At 38.6% G+C, this 20266-nt stretch overlaps 1 protein-coding gene across 3 annotated transcripts in view; it reads left to right on the forward strand.

Annotated features, from left to right (window-relative positions):
• LOC125766954 (nephrin-like) overlaps positions 1-20266 on the forward strand; it is a 264053-nt gene that overhangs the window by 181970 nt on the left and 61817 nt on the right. The window lies entirely within an intron of this gene.

Consider the following 20266-nt stretch of genomic DNA (forward strand, 5'->3'; position numbering starts at 1 on the left):
TCGTTCAAAATTTCCACCCTATTCCGCACCCATTCTTTCAATTTTTTGTGGGTCATTTTCCATCACAAAGTGTATAGTGAAAATGCAGAAAAATGTAGTTCATTTACCACTACCACGGACTAGAACAGTCAACCATTCGGCATTGTATGTTGTACTCGTTGCAGTTGTTCAAAATGTACCATAATGCATACGGTACAAAAACTACCATGATGAAGTACGTACAATAAAAATTGGTAATGAAAAATTGATTCTACAAAGAAGTGCCTCCACCCCAAAAGTCCAGTGCCGGATGTGGAGAAGCATATTTTACGCAGAACAATGGTATACTGTCTCACGACCGGGGTGTATCATTTATAACGAGCAACGAGTGAAATAAATTTGCATCGTAAAGATTATCCTTTGGTTGCTGGTTGTCCATTTCGTCTTGTGGCGCCATTGCTATCCACTACAAATTGAATACTTTAGATAAGTTAGACTTGCAATTTATCATTAAATAAAAACTAAAGCTTTGTATAATATTGATATTATTTAAGGCTAATAACGAACGATACTAAGGAAAGAGATAGAAACACGAGATATAATTAATTTATGCAAATAATACTTTAATAATATACAGAGATATACAACAGGTAACAAGTTTCAAGTATAAGAAGCGATGAACTTCGAGAGATTCTTTCATAAAGAGCATAACGATTGACGAAACAAATATTAAAATTGAATTTGTTTCTCCATAAAATATTATTTCGGTAAAATCCAACCAAGTGAGAGACATACCAGAGCGAAAAACATTGCTTCAATTGATAAATTCAAATCAAAAGATGAAGAAGTAAAAGCAGGGCCAATAAGAAGACGAAGTAGAATAGAAGAAAAGAAATATAAAAAGAACATCAATTGTTCGAAGAATTATTAGAGCAAAGTGTTTCATTTTCATGAATAGATTTTTTTTTGCTCGGTTAGAACGACCTGGACGTATCAAGACTTATTTTACCACGTAGCTAGGTAGTCAGTCCATGCTACGGGCAGACGGCCCGGATGGGACTTGAACTCCAGTCCTGCCGTTTATCACATACACCACCGGGCATTAGGCACAAGGATCAATTTGTATAGCAAGATAGTTTAGATATAGTGAAGATAGTTTCCGTACTTTTCCGATTACTGCCGCTATAGTATATAATGTAATCAAGTTAATTATATTATAATAGAAAAATAATATTTTATAAAATTAAAACAAATTTTGGACGTTACTCATCGGTAAAAAAAATATTTCCCAGTAACTAAATAGACAATCAAATGTCATCCAACTACCCTTTTTAATGTTTCTTTTATTTGAATAAGCTTTGGTTTTTTAGCTATATTACTGTGAATGGATTCGTTCGCGAATATATTCCTTACTATTTTTTACTTCAAGTCTCTAACTCTTTAAAAGTAAATAAATTAAAATTCAAAATTAATTCTCAACCAAAAACACCCATTTCGCTTTAACCTTTCTCCAACATTCTCAAATAGGCCACATGTTCCCTTCAAAACTTTCAAACGCGTGCTATTTTCGAAAAAAATTACCCACTTTTACCAACATTTTCGTCTCCTAGCAGCTATAACATTCAAAACCTAATATCATCAAAGAAAAAAACCGTTACCGACCTCCCGGTGTCATTTATTACTTGGTTCGTTTCGCACCAGCTTCAGTAAATACACTGGAACAACTATACTGGGACGCAGTTTAAACACAGGGCGATGGAAACACAACCATAACGAGTGTTCCCCGTGGCGGTAATAGCCGATCCACAACAAGGCAAATGGGCTGTTCTGGCGCTAGTGGCTCTAGTTTAAAAAATACGGCTCGTTACCACCAACGATCCACCTTCCGGTAGGCTGCCCGTTGCACTTGTGTGTGTGTGTGTGATGTTCCCGGGAAGATCGGAACATCCTAGGAAACAAATAAGAAAAACATGAGCGGAAAAATGTCGCTTCACCCATGACAATGATCAGCTCGGGAATGCTTCAAATGGAAGGAGGCCTGTTAAGCACAGGCTACCATTTTTCGTCATCAGGCTCGATTGCTTGGACTCGATCAAAACGCGGGTACGACACTATAGACCCACCCGTACGAGCATGTATGGGCTACCAATAGCTCGCGGGACTGCTGACAGCCAGTACGGTGGTTTCAGTAACGACAAGAACGAAGGGACCAAGGGCCGTAACGTAACGCTTAAGAACGAGAAACACGATGGCTGCCTGCATGTGTGTGTGTATGTGAAAGTAAAGTTTAAATGTCACGAGGATTAGGAATGGAGCATAAAAGTTCCAGTATATGCTAATGTTATGGCACTTTCACCATTGGTTGCCGTTGTTATCAGACATTTTTCGCCAAAAAAGCCTGCCTCGGCTGGGGTTGAGTAGGTTCTGTACATTTTTTTCTTCTTCTTCTACAACTTTGTATCTTGCCCCGCAACCAAGATCAAGCGGCTTTTCAGCCAAATAAAGCGAAGAATATTCGCTTAAAAAGTCGGTTTGTATGTGCTGCATTCCACTCCGGCGCTTCTTTAACATTTCGCTTCCAATGTGTGGTAATTTTCTAAAACCACCCCCGCCTTGGAAGAACTTTTTACCCGTGAGCCAGGATAGACGATCAACTCTAGCTGGTAGACATATTCGTGGCCAAAAATTTCTTCGACATAAGCTTAGCATAAAACTTGCAAATATGCTGCATCTTTTGCTCGCTGTCTCACGCTTTTCTTACCAAAATCCTGTGTGAGTGGGTGTGTGTGTTTCGTGGGTCGAAACGAATGAAGCATTTGCTTAAGGAAATCTTTTCTTCCTTGCACCTTCACCAAAAATCTCCACCACGAAGGGCTGACCAACCGCATGAAGAACCATCGCAGCGTTGGGTGTGGGATGCTTCCTGATCTTTGTCGCTCACCCCCCAACCCCGTTTCACTTGCTACATATTGGGGCCCGGGCTAACACTAATTCCTTCACATCAAATTCAAAGGCATGCGACTTTTGGAAGCGCCCGAAGGCCAACTGCCGCATAGATTATCCGCTCCATTTAACCCTCATTTGGGTAGCATAATAGCGTTGCCGGTCGAGAACGCAAAATTTCATCGATAATCTATGAACTATTCGTTGCTGAAATTGCTTCACTTCTAGCAAAAGAAGCTGCCGATGATGTTGACGGTAGGAGGCGGTCGGCGAAGAGATACGCTGGTGATACGATGGTGATGGTTATGTGTGCATTGTGTAGTACCGTACGGGTTTTTGACAGTGAATCGTTTGCTTTAGGCGTGTGTACGATGTGAGAAATGCCATGTTATTAAAGTTCGAGGCATAACGGCGGGATAGTGCGGGTGCAAAACCCGAGCCCCCGTTAGAAGATGCACGATACTAGCGTCACGAACATCTAACCGAAGCCCGAAAAGGCACAACTTATGTTGCAAAATGGTGTACATCCTTAAATATAGCCGTAGCACGTACGATTATGCAGTATGATTATTTCCCCTCCCAGCCTTATGGAGAATCACTGAGAATGAGTCTTAACGGGAATGAATAAAACAAGACATTTAATGTTCCATGTGGGTTTTGGTACATTTGTACAAGAGTTTGACTTAAAATAGACTGCTTGATACAGAACGCTTCGTTGGTGCGGTGCTGCGACAGTTGCTCTTGTACAACGAAGATTGTAGTACGAATCTGTTCTGGATCGTAGAACAAACGAACTGGCAAGGACATTTACCGTTACATGTTTGAAATGTTACAAATATGGCTAACAATCATGTAGAAGCTTGAAGAAATCAAATTGTGTAGATGAGTTGCACAAGCGGAGACTTAAATAAAGATAATTTTCGTAATCTTTTTGAAGAAAAAAATTATTCAAATATTTAATTTGGGGATTAAGCTACAGGGGCATTTAAACATATAGACATAGGAAAAATAATAAATTCTTCCTACTTCTCCTGCTTTTCCTGCAATTTTTAATTTAACTGAAATTTCTAGTATAAGCCGATTTTTACGGATCTTCATGATCCGCTTTCGTAATGTATTTCTGGAATTACCAATATTTGTATTCGTTTTCTGTTAAAATATTAAGTTTCCCCAGCTCAGGACTTTAATAGCCTTAACATTAAGAGTTGTTGAACTCCTTCACATCCATAACTCTAACACTGTTGATTGCGCCTTTAGATATGCAGTTACAATACATTTTCGACAATATTACTTATTTGTGGTAGCTGTAGTAGTTGTAACCATTTTGTTTGTTTGTTTTTTTTTTGTGAAAATATTTTGTAATTAGAACAAGGACACATGGTAGAATTAAATTTTAAATTGGCTCTCGTTTCTAATTCATAAGAGACGCAACCATCTTCCTCAAGCACACGTCCCAATCTTCAGTTCGCTGTTTCCATTTATAATTTCACTGCTAAATCTCAGCAGCACCTTAAAAACGGTCGACCCGAAAGCAATCAACTTCAGATAACGAGATAAATAAAAACTAAACATCCGACCGAAAACGACCACCCGGCGGCACTAGCACTTCCGGCAATACCAACTTCTTCACGTTAAAAAGGGGTTAAGTGGTGCAAAAGTCCACCCGGTAACATTCCATCGAAAAGTGGGGAAGTGTGTGAGGAAAAGAATCACTGAAAAACCGAATCACTACTGACCCGTCGGTAGCCATAAAAGCTCTCTCACCTCTGCCACGCCAGGTGCAGTGATTTTTATAGTGAGGTGAAGAAAAAAAACCCTTCTCGGTTGCTTCATGCAATACTAGTTAAGCGGCTTAGCGGGCTCATAAAAGAGGCCAAATGTTCATTCCTTTTATCCGATCGGCTTTCGAAGTGCATTTGAAGACTTGGTCAAAGACGTGATGAAAAAAATAAAAACACAAATGCCAAAGAAAACAACAACAAAACCTAAAGCTTATCATGCATCCTCACTTACCATTAAATTAATTTTCTTAGATTATTTTGCTCGAGATTTCATTTCTTCCGATGTGCCAATATGCCGAATCGAATGAACTGATGTTTGATTTTTTTTTTGTTCACCAAACACCAAACAACAAGCCTTCGGTATTGGTGACGGTTCAATGAGTTCTAGGAAGCACAAGTTTCACGAGCGATATCAACTTTTATGGGACACTCCATCGGTGGAAGAAAGGATAGACCTCTTCTTAAGAAATTGTTTCGTGCCTGTGCTGTGTGTTAAAATACAGCATCGGGCGATCATCGGTCAGTGATAGGAAACGATTCTTTTGAAATCCTCTCATCAGAAGAAACAAACTGCTATAAACGTTGATTGAATGTGTCTGGTGGTGCTTTGCTGCTGATTTCAGTGTTCTGCTGTCCCTCGTTTAAAAAAAAACGCTTTCGTAAGATTATTACCGCATAAAGGCAGGAAAAATGGGAACGTTTTATTCCTTTGAAGTACCTGATCGATAAAATGAAATGATTTTAAACAAATAATTTGATAAAGGGATGTTTACCTCCACATATTTATGATGAATATAAAAGAATGAAATTTTTTACCTTTAACTTAAAGTTAATGAAGTTTAGTTAAGAACATATAAAAAAACACAGAAAGATATCAATATATTCAAAGATGCGCTTCTGTTTCATAAATACTTCACGGTTAATCAAGCAAACACAACTCCGTTCCCGACCTTCTATTTATAATCCTTCATTATCCGAATTTTTTATTACAGTTTATATTTTTAACAACGCTGTTAACGTTCCTACCAAAGGTGACAAGTCCCGCAAGTCAACAACCCTCCTTTGAACCACCTTTTTTCCGATCCCTGATCGTAACCCAACCTTCCTTATTAATCACCCCGGGTGTTTATCCCTCCTGCGAAAAGTGTCCCATTTTCATACCCAACGCAAAATTTCCCTCATTCTTTTCCTGCGATGACGTACCATCACGAGGACAGCTATCAGCAAAAACTTTGATGCAATAGATCAACGCCACAAAAGGCTACTGGAAGAAAGTGTGCAAAAACTGTCACTCACACATACACACATCGTGTACAAATACTGGAGGGCTACAAGGCAGATAACGAGGCCACGAAGTGACTGAACGAAACAGTGCAAATTTGTGACATCTTATCTGTATCGGTTGGGATGGGTTGAAAAGCACAATCCTGTCGAAGCGTAGATACAACTGTAGTATGAACAAGTCGCTTTTCGCCTCAATAAACACACACACAGACACACACTAGTACGCTGGCGAAGCCAAATGAAGACGATGAAAAGAAAAAGGGGGGAGAGAAACCATCAGCTTTCACCAAACAGATTTACTGCTTCGCTTGGTCACGAGGTTCAGTTGTGCCGCTTTACAACCCCCGTGGGACTGATTCGGGATGTAACTTTCACGGCATCGCCGAGTGAAAGCTATTTGCCGTTGGAGAGCAGTTTTTCTCACTTGTAAACCTGGCTGTCGGATTGTAAATTATCGTTCATTAAATAACCTTTGAGCGTCCATCGCATGACCGAGTTTTTGTGTGGTGAAAACCCCCCACACCGAAATCCTTTGATGTTGAAATGAAGCTGCGCTTTGCAGCAGTTACGCAGCGAATGATGTTGATGTTGAGTTTTAAGGGAGCATTGATTTTTTTTTAAATCAAAGCTGTGGTTTAGAAATAGTTTCTTTTTTTAACTTTTACTGTTTGTTTTTATTTTGAAGTGAAAACGGTTATTTGAAACAAAAATTTAAAATATCATATATTTTGCTTTCGTCTGGGAAGCCATGGAGACGCATGGTGTTTCATGAAATTTATTAGGTTTTACCTAATTACAGTTTCTCTTGGCAATTTAATGTTCAATTTGATACCTTTCAAATAAATTTAACATTTTGTTATCTATAGGTGATAATTACACAATTTTAAAACATAACTTTAAAAGAGTTTTTTTTGATTTATTGAAAAAAAATTGAAACAATCCTTCGCCATGAAAGGAGAATCTGTGAAACATTATTTCTAGTCAAACAGTTCCTGTTCCAAATCAATTCTTATCTCGTTGTCGCAATGCAGCATTGATTTTGCTGCATCAAAAAAAAAACGCTTGATCGAAAATCAAACAAAACCTTCCAATCATACCCAAACACAATTAAATCCACGTATAATTGTCCTTTTGGTACAAATTCTCTCAAGTAAAACACCGGTTACACATGATTTTCACCTTACCAGCACTTTCATGCAGGGGAACGAAACACAAGCATAACAGTGTACCCCTGAAGCCATCAAACCCTCCCATATATGGTGCATATCTTCCTTCATCGCTTAAGGATCGCATGTTCCAACAATCACATAATGGTGTCATACAGCAGGCATCACTGCATGCCAGATACGAATAGGGCTTTCGGTTCGGTTAAGCGAATTCTGTCGTTTTCCATTTTCCGTACAGTGCAGTGCGCACCCGTTCACTGCTGTATGAAAACAGCAGAAAGACAACGAGGACGCTCTGAAGTGCTTTTGCTGCTCGCTCGAAGCGTAACCAGTCGAACTCGCTGACAGGAAGTAGGAAAGGCATCGTGTGATATCTGATTGTATTGTTATTATTTGCATCGTTAGCATAAAATGTGATTTCTTACAGTCATTCGGGTTTTACTTGGTTTGCCTCTCGATTGCTGCCAGTGTAAAAATCTGCACTTGGGTAGAGGAAAGTTAACAATTTTTCTCCTCTCCAAAATGGAAGATTTTTCTACACACTATATTGAGCAACGTAAGTGACTATGACGTTTATGGGCAATGTGCAAAAATGGTTTGAAAATGGAAAGGGAAATCAACCTTTAAAGCAATATTAAATGATATGGATATTTCCTTAAAAATTATAAAAAGGGAGAATCTTTGGAATTGTGTACTTTAACAAAAAGTTCGCAATTGTTGTTTTTCTACTTCAGGGATCACTTTCTTGCACAAAATGTCACGTCAGTCACTGGAGTCACAATATTGTTCATCAGCAGTGTGTCGTTATGTTAAGAAACAGTGTAATGATGATAATCAAACTATTGGAACCACGAGTTAAACTGCTATTTTCTTCAATTGCTAACATCAGTAAATTGAATCATTGAACATATCGTCTTATGTAAGTTAAACATTACTAAAGCGAATGTAGCGTGTGATAGAAAATACGATATTATTTTCTAATAAGTTCGGTTCATAAAATCTGTTCTTAAAAACCATACCTATAACGTAAGTAAGGTTTCAAAAGATATTCTCGCGTTTATAACCCCAACAACAGGCAATTGGACCTTAAAATCGACTCAGTCTTCTCAAAAGTTCACAAGTTAGCACAAGTTGGTTCATTTATAGTTGGTTGTTTATATTTTGGTCCCATTGATTCATTGCTTTCAGTTTGAAATTTGTCGTTTTTACTACAATGTTGTGTTTAAGTTAATGGAGGATGATGCACCTGAAATAATTTTTATGCCGTATTGCTCTGTATAAATATTCTTTCTATCTGGTAATCAAAGTTTCATTAATTCGACTTCCCATTTCATATTCCACCTTTACGCCCAGTCCCCAGAAATCTTCGCTCATTTTTCCTCACTTTAAGCATTAAAAAACCATAAAAAAAAATTATGTTAAAAAATAAACAAAAAATCAATAATTTTAAAAAGTACTGAAAACTAAATTAGATATTCACGAATTTATCGAAGGTCGACTTATTGCTTGAATTACTATGCTCAAAAATGTCGTTTATTGCGACAATTGTTTAGATAGTTTATCGCTTTTAAAACAGATCAACCACAAATTATTTGGATTCCTTAATTAAATTTCAAAGCATTTCGTTTTTAATTTATGAAAAGCCCGAATAAAATGAAATACAGTTCAATTTTTAAAATTGACTAATTAATTACTTCGTTTGTTTTTTTTGTCATTTAATTCAAAACCAAGATAGATCAAGAATTTAATTTTCCGCAATTCCGCAACTCAACCATTTATCATATCTAACATTTTTCGAATGATTAAAGTAAATGTAATGTATCTATTATGTTAGAGAAACTCCAAAATTACACATCGCTTCAATCACTTGCCAAGTGTTGCCATTAGATCTAGCATCAGAATGGTTCCCTTCTCCGGTTCAGTGTCTTACACCAACGCTGATTTCAACCAGCGATGTAATCCAAAAGTTGTTCCACCAAACATCTGTGCAAAAGCACCGAGCTCGTTATTCCGCGCGTTGTAAAGAAAATCCTCCTTCCGATGCTTGAAATACCAACCAACAGATACCAACAAGCTACCGGTGCCTTAAGGAGCGCACGGAAAACAAACCCATTCGTAGCCTTTTTGGTGTATATTCATTTCTTATTTATAAAAATATGCTTTTTTGTTTGTGTGTTGCTTTTGTATCACACAACCTTGGACTGCTACCCGCTTGGAAAGAATGGCACGAATGGATTGGACAAATCAGAGCAAAACTCCCACCATTACTTCTTGTGCCGCTTCCTTCAACAACAACCCAACAGTCTTGTGTTTTTCTGTTTCGAAAATAGAAGCTACTTCACTGCTGTGCTGTGTGCTGCTGCTCGTCAGATTTTGTGCACACGCCGGTATTACTGATGGTGTGTCAGCATTCGGAACTGTATGAAAAATACACAAACACACACTGATGAACTATACAGCCTGCTGAAAGCGCACGATGGCCTGCTCCCGGGGTCTCCTTCACACCTTTCGTATGACTTTTGTAAGAAAAAACCTAAAGACATCGCTGGGTATCTGGGTATCAAAACCCAGTCAGCGTGCAGCAGCCGAATGCCAGATTGGCAATTTTTCAGCGAGCCACATTCGCAGCACAACAACACAAAAAAAAAACAATACAAAAATTCCCCCGCTCAGCGTAAGAAAGATCTTCCGCCATAAACAGTCAAGCGTTTTGCGTAACCGTGCAACCCCGGTACGATCGTCTCAAATACCCATCCGTTATCGTTTTTTGATAAACTCGCAAATCAACCGGCAGCGTATCACCATTTATCACGGATAGTTTTCGCTGCATTGCAGTCGATACATAAATCGTGCATCGGGGCTTGTTCCATTTCCTGTGGCGTGCTGGGGTTTTTTTTTCTTTACTGTGTGCTTGAAAGTTTTTGCGTATTCGTTTCTCTCTCTCTCTCTCACTCACTCCCTTCAAATGCATTTTGCAACCCCATAGCATCAATTGTATGCAAAAATGGAATTTACACTCCTTGCACTTCATTTTTCATTCGAAATGTATTGCAGTTTTCGTGATGAAAAATGCACACGAGTGTTTTCCGCTTGGCCTGCGGAATGTATGTCTGTGTACGAGGGTTTTTTGTTGTTGTTGCTGCTTGTTATTATTTGCAACAGGCAGCAACAAGGGACAAGTTTCCTGGCTGCAGTTTGTTGTTTTTGAGCGATCGCAAAACATGTATTAATGTTTTCGCCTTCTGCACCGAATGCTTCCATACATCACACTTTTGTTTTTTTTTTTTGGGAAGGGGCACATTTCTGCTCATTTTCTGCTTACCTTATGCCCTATCTAACATGGTCAATGCACTGCGCTAGGATAGATTTTATGATGCCAATGAGAAATTGCAACTTGTCTAGTCGAATGGTATGCAGCGCGTTAAATTATTTGTACATTCTTGCTTTCGAAACATCATTCAGACGATATGCAACGTACGATAATTGAACGTTTAAATGAGCCGTAAATTGGAAGTTTAGTTTTATGCAAAATGAATTGTTGCAATGAATACCTACTTTGAAAAATAATTATACAAAATTAAAAACAAATAAATGAATCATAGCGAATGTTCAGAATTTTTTTAGAATTTTTTTCCTTATCACAATTGAAAATGCTAAATATAATACGCAATAAAGATTTGACTCCTGCCCTTTTGCTCTTTGTGTTATCCTTTCCTCTAAACTCAATGTACCTTCTCTTCCTTCTTCCTTATCCCTGTATGATCCATATCCATTACCTTTGGGTTTTTTGCAAGACTGATCCGCTGGTTAAGATTATGTGATTCATTCATTACAGATTAATAATTGTTCTGTTTTTACCTTAACAATTACTATTTCCACATGCGCCTCCTGGAATCTTTTACTCTTACCTCATAATGCTTCTCAATCTTCAAGAAAACGACTCTATATTCTAACTTTCCTCCTTCCCTAGTTATTAAAATTACATTGTGTAACCCTATGTAGCAGGCCATTTCTCATTATTAAAAATAGCAATACAAATTATAAAAAATGAAAAATAATAGCATAATCTTTCCAAGAAAGTTATCTTTTTAGCTGCGGTGTCCATACATATAAACGTAAGCGAATAAATCATTTTCATAAGTGACAGTGTTATATGATACATCAACGAGCCTTTGATTTTATTCTTTTTCTTGGCTTAGTCAGGATTGATCATGTCGCGAAGACATGACCAAGTCTCTAATTATTTGCAAGGAAACACGGTCTAGGGTTGAAGTCTTCCATCTACGGCTGCATGCGATCTCCGACAGATTTGACTCCACCTGATCCAGCCGTCGAGTTCGCTATTCTTCTCTTCGTCTCGTGTCGATGTACTCCGTTAGCTTAGCCCAGGACTCATACCCGTAGAGGACTACCAGACTTATCAGTGTACGATATAACGTGCATTTCGTATGTTGCTGAAGTCTTCTGGACCGTAGAAGCTTGTGAACCCCATAGGCACGATTTCCCTGAACAATGCGCCTTCGGATTTCGCTGCTCATGTTGTTGTCTGAAGGTACGACCGTTCCAAGGTAGAAGAACTCCTCTACCACCTTGAGATAGTCGCCGTCAACTGATACTCTGCTCCCGAGTCGGGCTCTAGCACGGTCAGAACCTCCGGCAAGCAGGTACTTTGTCTTCGTCGCATTGATCCTCAATCCAATCGTATGGGTCTCGTGTTTTCAGGCCATTAGATAAAATGTTACTAAAGATACATTACAGTAAACTAATATTTATAAGTAAACACAGAGTTAATTACGAACTTATCGAATAATTAATAACGAACTAATCATCTTACAAACGAGTTTGTTTAAATTTGAGAAAATGATTATTCTAAGCCGCTTTTTAAACCGCTTATTATTCACACCAAAAAAGTATCTTTTTAGCATTGTTATACGCGTAGGAAGCTTTTCGTCGAACAGCGGTAATTAGCAAAACCTTTGTATTGGTAGTGGCTAGCACTTCGCACTTGTTTCCGCGTTGATGCATTATAATTTCATGAAACCATCTAGCTATGAAAACATACCGAACTTTGCCCCAGTTGAGTAACGCTTCGAAAATCATCCACTTGAAACTGCTTCGGGGAATTGCCGCGAATGGCAAATTACAATTATCTGCCTCTAGTGTGTGTGTGTGTGTGTGTGGGAAAACAACGTCACTAAAAGGCGCACATCCAAGCGCACCGCAAGTAGGCGCGTGTTTTCGCGCTTTAGTTTTCCAATACCAAGGGAGCCTTGTTATCGCGCTTCGTACCACGCGCATATACGCAAACGAACGCGTATTCCCGCAGGTTCTGAAGAATTCACGTGACCACATGTGCTTTTCATTTAATTGCAACCCGGAATTGGCCAACGGCACCGTCTATGTGAACCGCACCGTCCGGACACAACTCGAGGCACTCGATTGACCTAGCAGATAGTGATCGACTCGTGAAAAGGTTTGATTGCGGTTCAGCTGCACAACGCTCGCAAGTTTCCTGCGCCGTTTGGTGAGCAGTTTTGAAAAGCAATTGCAATTGCAGCGGTAATTATCAGGGTGAGGCTAACGTGCAAAGAAAATGCCATCGCCATAGAAAAGAGCAATCTCCACTTAATATCATTCGTTCTTTTTCTGTTTTTTAATCATTACGTAGAACAATTAAGATATGGTAGAAAATCTAGATTCTTCGAATGTGGACTTTATGTACCCAGGTGGCTTGAAATACAAATTAAAGTTCATCTTATCTTGCGTTGATAGTCTACACGCAAATATCGACAAACTGTCCCATTGTACACTACACTGAAAGTGTCAAACAGTGTGAAACATACTTAAATAGACAAAGAGTTCACAACTCCCTCCTTCATGCTCCCCCAAGGGTAGTGACCACCCATACACACACACCCTTTCCCACTTAAACAACAATCGGCTAAAAGAGGTGTTGATTAGAAATCCGATCACATTTTCGCACACACAATCGAGCAGGATTTATCCGTGGTTTGACCCAAGCAACAAGAGCAAAGGAAAGCAATTACTAAAATTGAAAACAAACAATCATCAAATTGCACAAGAAGCCAAACGGTGAAGCCCGGCTGCATACGAAGCGAAGTGTTTGGTATGTATGTGTGGCGTTACGTTACGAGACCAGCAAAAGAAACGATGAGAAAGAGAAACACACAACTATGAAAACGCGACATGAATATCATTAGGCAGCGAATACCGTCCGATGTCCACTGTTCAATATTGGTTACGGAGCCGGTTCGAAGACACTTCAGTGGGGACGGCTACATGGATAGGCGTACAAATTTGGATCCTTTTGCGTGCGAGTGTCTGTGTTGTGTAAATGTGTGCGCGTGTGAGACACTCGAGAAGCCCCGTCGTTCATCGTTTGCTGTCACCAACTTTATTATCGAGGCTGCTACAATTTCCGGTTTATGTGCTGTTTTAGGCTAGGGCCAACGATAGGAACGAACGAATTGTCTGTCTTGTGGTGAAGTTGGTTTAATCCTAAATGTAATGAATTGTGGCTTTTTTGTTTTTGCTTGTATTTTCGATGGAGGATAGTAGATTTTAATGTAGAAAATAACTCTTGTGAAAGTTTGCTTACATGAAATGAAGGAAAAGGTTGTTCACATGTTTTTTTGTTGTTCGTTCAGGAAATACGACCATTGTTAATTGCTCATATGTTTGCTTGGAAAAACATTTTAACAATATTTTGATGACATATATTCTAGCATTGAACTGCTTTATGCAAAAAGTGATTATTTAGTTATGAATTTCTGTTTGAATTAATAGAAGGTTTTTGATTTTTCCATTACAATTTTACAATTTATTGAAATACGTGAAACGAAATAAATTTCATGCAATAGATTATAATTAAGAGGAAGAATTAAAATCGATATATTCATTCATTACAATTAATTTCACGTAACATGAAATAAATTTAAAGCAATCAATTAGAATTTTTCAATTAGAGGAACTTATGTAACAGAAGACCAAAATCAATCATTTGGAAAAAGATCAACTCAAATTATATTATGTCCACTGGCAGATTATTATTTGAATTCTACAAAAAAATCGTTTTTCCTATTTTCTTTGTTATTCTACTATCGGGATGATTCTAGCAATTTGCATAAATATAGATTTATAATAGTTTGCACCAGCAGTATTAATTTAGGAATGAATACATGACTTCATTCCAACCGTAAACATGGATTTTAAATAGACTCAGGACAGATTGTAAATGCATGTTGTATTTTAATAACAATTTAATAATAATTTAATTAATTAAACTTAATTAATAATTTAATAATAACCTTAGCTTTTAGTTTACAAATTTTTGGGCGATACGTTCGAAAAAAATTATGTTTAATTTTTAAAAAATTCTTCGTTTTCAGTTAAAAGTAATTACGACTAATAAAATGATTCTATCAAAAATCAAACATTTTTTCTTAAATCAAACTAAAAATGAGTAACCGAACAGACAACTTGACAAGAAGCGAATAACAAAGGCGAAATATAGAAATCAGTAACAGATATTTATCACCAAGCACACCCGGCGATATTATTTAATATTTTAATGCTTAAGAACAATTGTTACTCAAATGTAGCATCGATTCAAATTAATTCAAAATATACATATTAAGCTTTTACACAGTACCAACAAACTGCAACATAGCTAGACCTACAAATACCAAATGTGAAGCACACGTGTTGCAAAGCCACCATGAATATGAAGCATGGTTTTTGTTGTGGCAAACTTTTGTTTGCAAAACACTTTAAGCGATAAACAAATCATTTAAAATTGTAATAAAAGCCTCTCCCTCCATTCCATTGATCTGATCTAAATGGTAGGTTGAATCGTTTCTATATCACTTAAACAATGTACTTGCCAAAAGTTGAAAAGCTTCATTGAATTCATATTAAATGTAGGGGGCAAAGTTGGTGCTACAATAACAACGAACTGTTTGAAAGTGTAATACACAAAAAATCCCCTACATAAATTGAGTCAAAAAAGTTTCACGCCCACCACCCCCGTATCATTGTTCGGCTAGGGAGCGCGAGTGACGAATGTCTAGGTAGCAACTTTGGAAATATCAACGAGAGCCAAAAACGTAAATGCGTTTCTTCCACATCGATAACGTTAACGAGTCCGCACCATGTTGCGTGTTGGGCTCCGTTTCCGATTGTTACATGGCACACCCGCCCCATGAAGCGATATCGTTCTTAAACAAAAAAAATCGACTCTTGTATACATAAAGTTGTCTTCAAACGCACTCCGTAACTCCCGGTACGGATCGATCGCGGATTTTGTGCCCGTTGTTGCTGATGTTATTGTTGCTGTTGTTGTGATGAGAATTGCTTTTTGACTACACATAAAAGCAATAAAAAAGAACACTTTATCATTGCATTCGTTCCCGCATTGTCATAAGAAAAATGGAAGCGAAACAATGCTCAATGATGGTAAAATTTCTTTCACCCAAAAATAAAGATACAGCACGTTTCAATATAAGCCACATACACAAGCACTCGACACACATACATCATACCGCACAGGGTGGAAATACTTTCATCATCCCCAACTTGCGCACACACACACAAAAACGATGGGTAATATTCGATTGTTTTATTTTACACTCGTGTGCACGACATCACTGTACCCATATCGTTATTGCTTCCCCGTATGCCATTTTTCTCCCACTTATTTCAACAGCTGGAAAGTGTTGAATCGACTCACGGTGGCACGTGAGTATTTGTGCCCACGTTCAATGGTAGTCAAACACCAGGCGTCTCCATTGCTCCATTTCGGTTCAAGTTGTATTTCGTAGGAAGGGAAATTGTACGTCTTAGGAAATAAATAATAGAATATATTTAGAAATAAAGGAAACAATACACTTTGTTCATAAATAGTTACCTCATCCAATCGTTAAATCGAGTTTGACACATTTTTGTGAAAATGTAGAATATTTCAAGTACCTACCTAAGTTTTATAATATTTTCCATCGCTTGCCACTAATTGCTTGCATTTTTCAAATAATTTCCGGATACTCTGTCAGTTATTTCAAGTAAGGTTTTTAAAGGTGCATTCTGGGCATTGCTCGATACGTATTGTGACCGCTTTTCTCTTCTTAAGCACATCATTTGTCATCGGTAGGCTTCCCATGTGATTCCGTATTTTATTTGTAGCAGCTCGTAATAGAATTACACGCTGCTGGTCCCACCTAAAGAGTGAAGATCGCAATGACGAAGCGTTCTTCTGGGCATGATTATTTCACTCTTCACGCTATCAATAATTTGTTCGTCGTTTTGTGTTATCAGCAATCCAGTCCCATTATATTGCCAATTGCAATCCGATGTAAAACAATACCACTTTCATGTTTGCCGTAGGAACATTTGCTCATAAGTGAACATACGACGTTCGAAGTCTCTCGTTTTCAGTTCATCTGCTCATCATCATCTTCAGTAAATTCATCATCTTCCAAATCAATTCCTTTGCATTTCATCAATGAAAAATGACGTGCTTAGATACTCAAAGGGTCTCTTGTAAGTTTTTATTATTTTGGTCGAGCATCTTCTCTAGATGTATATTCTTAAACTCAAACATCCTCCTAGCGCCCCGAAACGTTCATTTGTCATTTTTGTTTACCTATGATAGAACACGATTGGCAGCAATTTTCTTCATATTCAATCACAAAATATAATTGTCTTTAGAAAAATCCCCATAGTGAGTCATTGTTACGGGAGAATAGTCCAGATGAGATTTGTTACTTGGACCTTTTATGTGGAGTCAGTGCCGTTTATCACATACACCACCGAGCTATACGATTAACTAGCTATACGGTCCAAGGTTTCGAATCATCTCCAACAAGGTTGAACGTGTAAATGGGTACAAAGATGTAGAAACTTCTATACATTCTTTTGTATAATGGAAAACTAATAAACTATACTATCATTCGCTTCTATTCCAGCTCTTTTTTATTCATTTCAATGCGTACACCTATGCAAAGTGCAATTATTTCCTTGTGTAAATGTACCCCCCCTTTGCACAGTAAACCACACCTTCCCAAAAACGAACAAAACCCGGACACATCTATGCTGCTCCGCATCTGCATTTGCCAGCATAATCCTCTCATGTCAGTGTCTCGAACTTTGATTAAAAACTGTTCATTCGTTCTCGATTCCATCAACCGGCGCATTAGTGTTTGTTAATCGGCTTTAATCACACAAGCAACTGTATCCAACCCGCAGTTTGCCCGATTCTGATTCGAGTGCACAGTCAAAGCGCAGTGTACGCATCCCGCACAAGGGCACTGGAAAAGTGATTTTACTAAATTGAATCCTACCCACTGTTGCACTTCACGATACGGGCCCCGAAAACCTGGAGAAAGGGAGGGGGGAACCGGATTTTACGGATTTCTGCCGGCAGCTTTTCTTTTTCCTTAAATGTGCGTCAGCATGTGGGTGCATGTTCACCGATAACAGATGTCCGTTCGTGCGGAGGAAAGCCTAGAAGGCATCTACGACAGTTTCTCCCTCAAGTTCGGATGACACTCCACGTAAACAGTGTCGTCAGGCCGGGGGTTTTTGGAACGCATCCCGCAAGGTATGCTAGCACTGCATACGTTTAATCTTCTTTCATAGCGTCCAACACCACTAAGCCCACCTCATCCGGACAAACGGTTTGCCCGTTGCTAGGAAAACCAACCGGCCGTACGTTGAAGGACCGAAAAACCTTGCAGCACCGAGGTAAAGAAATGAATTCGAATCTCGGTCTCGGCACAAAGCCGGTATTTCTTCTACCTTTGGTAAGAGCCAAGACATCCTTCGGCACACGATACGACTTGCATAACTGTACTTGAACTTCGCCGAAATGGGATTCGCTCCGTACAGTATCGTCTACGTGCTGCCAGCAATGCCGCATCGAATCGGTTCCTGTTTGAAGTTCAGTGTCAAAGGAACAATTTTGTTCCTTTTACGTACGAAGATACCTTTCTGCCAAAACGGGGAGGTCACAACGCTTACCAATTCCCTTTTTCGAGGCTATACCCCATCCAGGTTCGGTTACGAGTTGGTGAGTTCGAGAAAATGGTGCCAGATTCCTTTTGCACATCTTGTGCATAGGAATTCTTCACTCACTTTCCGGTGACTGTCAACCACAGGGCGTTTATTTTATTTTTTTTTTTTTTGTACACTCTTTCTTTGGGATTTGGTACGTCCTGACGGTAGGAAACTGGCACAAAACTCGAACACAATCAATGATGGATGTTCTAATAAATCTCGTTTTCGCAGCAATGGTGCTACTAGCCCCCTCCTGAAGCTAGTGCAATGGAGCTACAGAAAAGACTTCACATGACGAACTTTAAGCCTTTCGTAAAGCCGACCCTTAAGCTGTTCGTTCACAATTTCCTGCTGCTGTGATTCGCTTCAAAATTGTGGTTTGGGTTTTCCAGTGATGTACTGAAAATTGCACTTCCCCACTCACATACACTGGCTGCTCATGTATCATTCATGTCTTCACAAAGCTTGGGCATTGTGCTACGAAAACTCAAAGTCACTTCAGCACACTGATAATTGTAGTCAAGTGCTTATGTAGTTATTGTCACCGGGGTATATCATGTCGAGTGTTGCTTGTTTCTACTCTCAAATTGGAATAATGAATCAAAATTTAAAAAATCACTTCAAATTAAAAAAAATATTTGAAATTTATCAAAATCAAAACACAAAGAGGAAAATACAAATATAAAAAAACGACAATCAAAGTTAACAACATAAAAATAAATTCTGTAAAACAGCGAATTAATTTATCAAATCATTCTTGTATGTACATTCTAGCAGATAAAATTTAGATATTTTCATATTTTCTTTAATGACTTACGGAAAAAATACAAACAAAAACACCGTTCATCAAGAAGAAAATTAAACCAATACAAACATAACTAAACAATTTTTTTATGCAATCCCCGAACTATTTATAAAGCATTTTACGCGATCCATAAATAGATCATTTCTTGGATAATACGTTTTCAATTTAAAGTAAAATAGTTTAATTAGCAAATCGTTCCAGTACACACACACACAATCGCAACAACAATCCCCATACACCACATAAGTGAAGGTCAACAACATGGATCATTCGATCATTCCATTGGGTTTTTTTTTTTACCACCGGAAACTTAATGCCCCCAACTCAACATGTTTGCCTTTCATGCTGCATTTCCGTTCATGCTTTTGGTCAACACGATTCCATCTGTTCCTTCCATAGCGGGACGCTTTTTTTCATCACCCGTCTCACACCAACCATCAGGGCGAATATTTTTCCCCCATTCTACCACTGTCCTGATTCGATCGAAATCGAGTCTGCCAGTAGTACGATTGTACGGTTTATGGACCCTTTTGCCCGCTGCATCAATATGCACTTGCTGCATCCGCAGTGCAGTGATTCCGTCCGATTCTCTGTACCAGGGAGATATACTTCTCTTTTTTTTCGTCTTCTATCCCCATCCACCAATTGCATTGTTACTGTTTCTTTTTGGATGGGTCACTTTTTCGATTTGCCATCGCACTGACCATCGCATCCAAGCGCAAAGGGACGTCCCGGTGGCGCTGGAGTGACACACGTAATGCTATAGCTCGGCCGAAAAAAAACCTTATTCCAACCATCCGGAGCATCCGACTATGACCGTAAGAAGTCGAAAGGAAATTGAAAGCATCCCTTCTATTACCTTTTTTTTTGTTTTGGCTTTCGATGGCTTTCGCACCGACTCACAATCCATTCAATCCCAATGGACGCAACGGGCAGCATAATAACGAGATTGTGCTGCAAAGAAAAAGTGGCATGAAAAAAAACATAAAGCGAAGGGTTATGCACTGCTGCATACAGCGTGAGAAATAATATCCTTGGCATGCGTTCCAAAATTCCGGCGAAAGCTTTGCGTCAGTGACGAAATAACAATATTTTCCCAAAATGCATCTTGGCCACCGTTCAAAGGGGCACTAACTGGACATTTTGAGTAGTTTTTTTGAGGCGCTTGTTTTGAAAGATATTTTACAATCAAAAATTCTGCTTGTTTCTAATATAGAAAATCAATGAACAATATATTC

This window comes from Anopheles funestus, chromosome 3RL (assembly GCF_943734845.2).
Source record: "Anopheles funestus chromosome 3RL, idAnoFuneDA-416_04, whole genome shotgun sequence".
NCBI classification, from domain to species: domain Eukaryota; kingdom Metazoa; phylum Arthropoda; class Insecta; order Diptera; family Culicidae; genus Anopheles; species Anopheles funestus.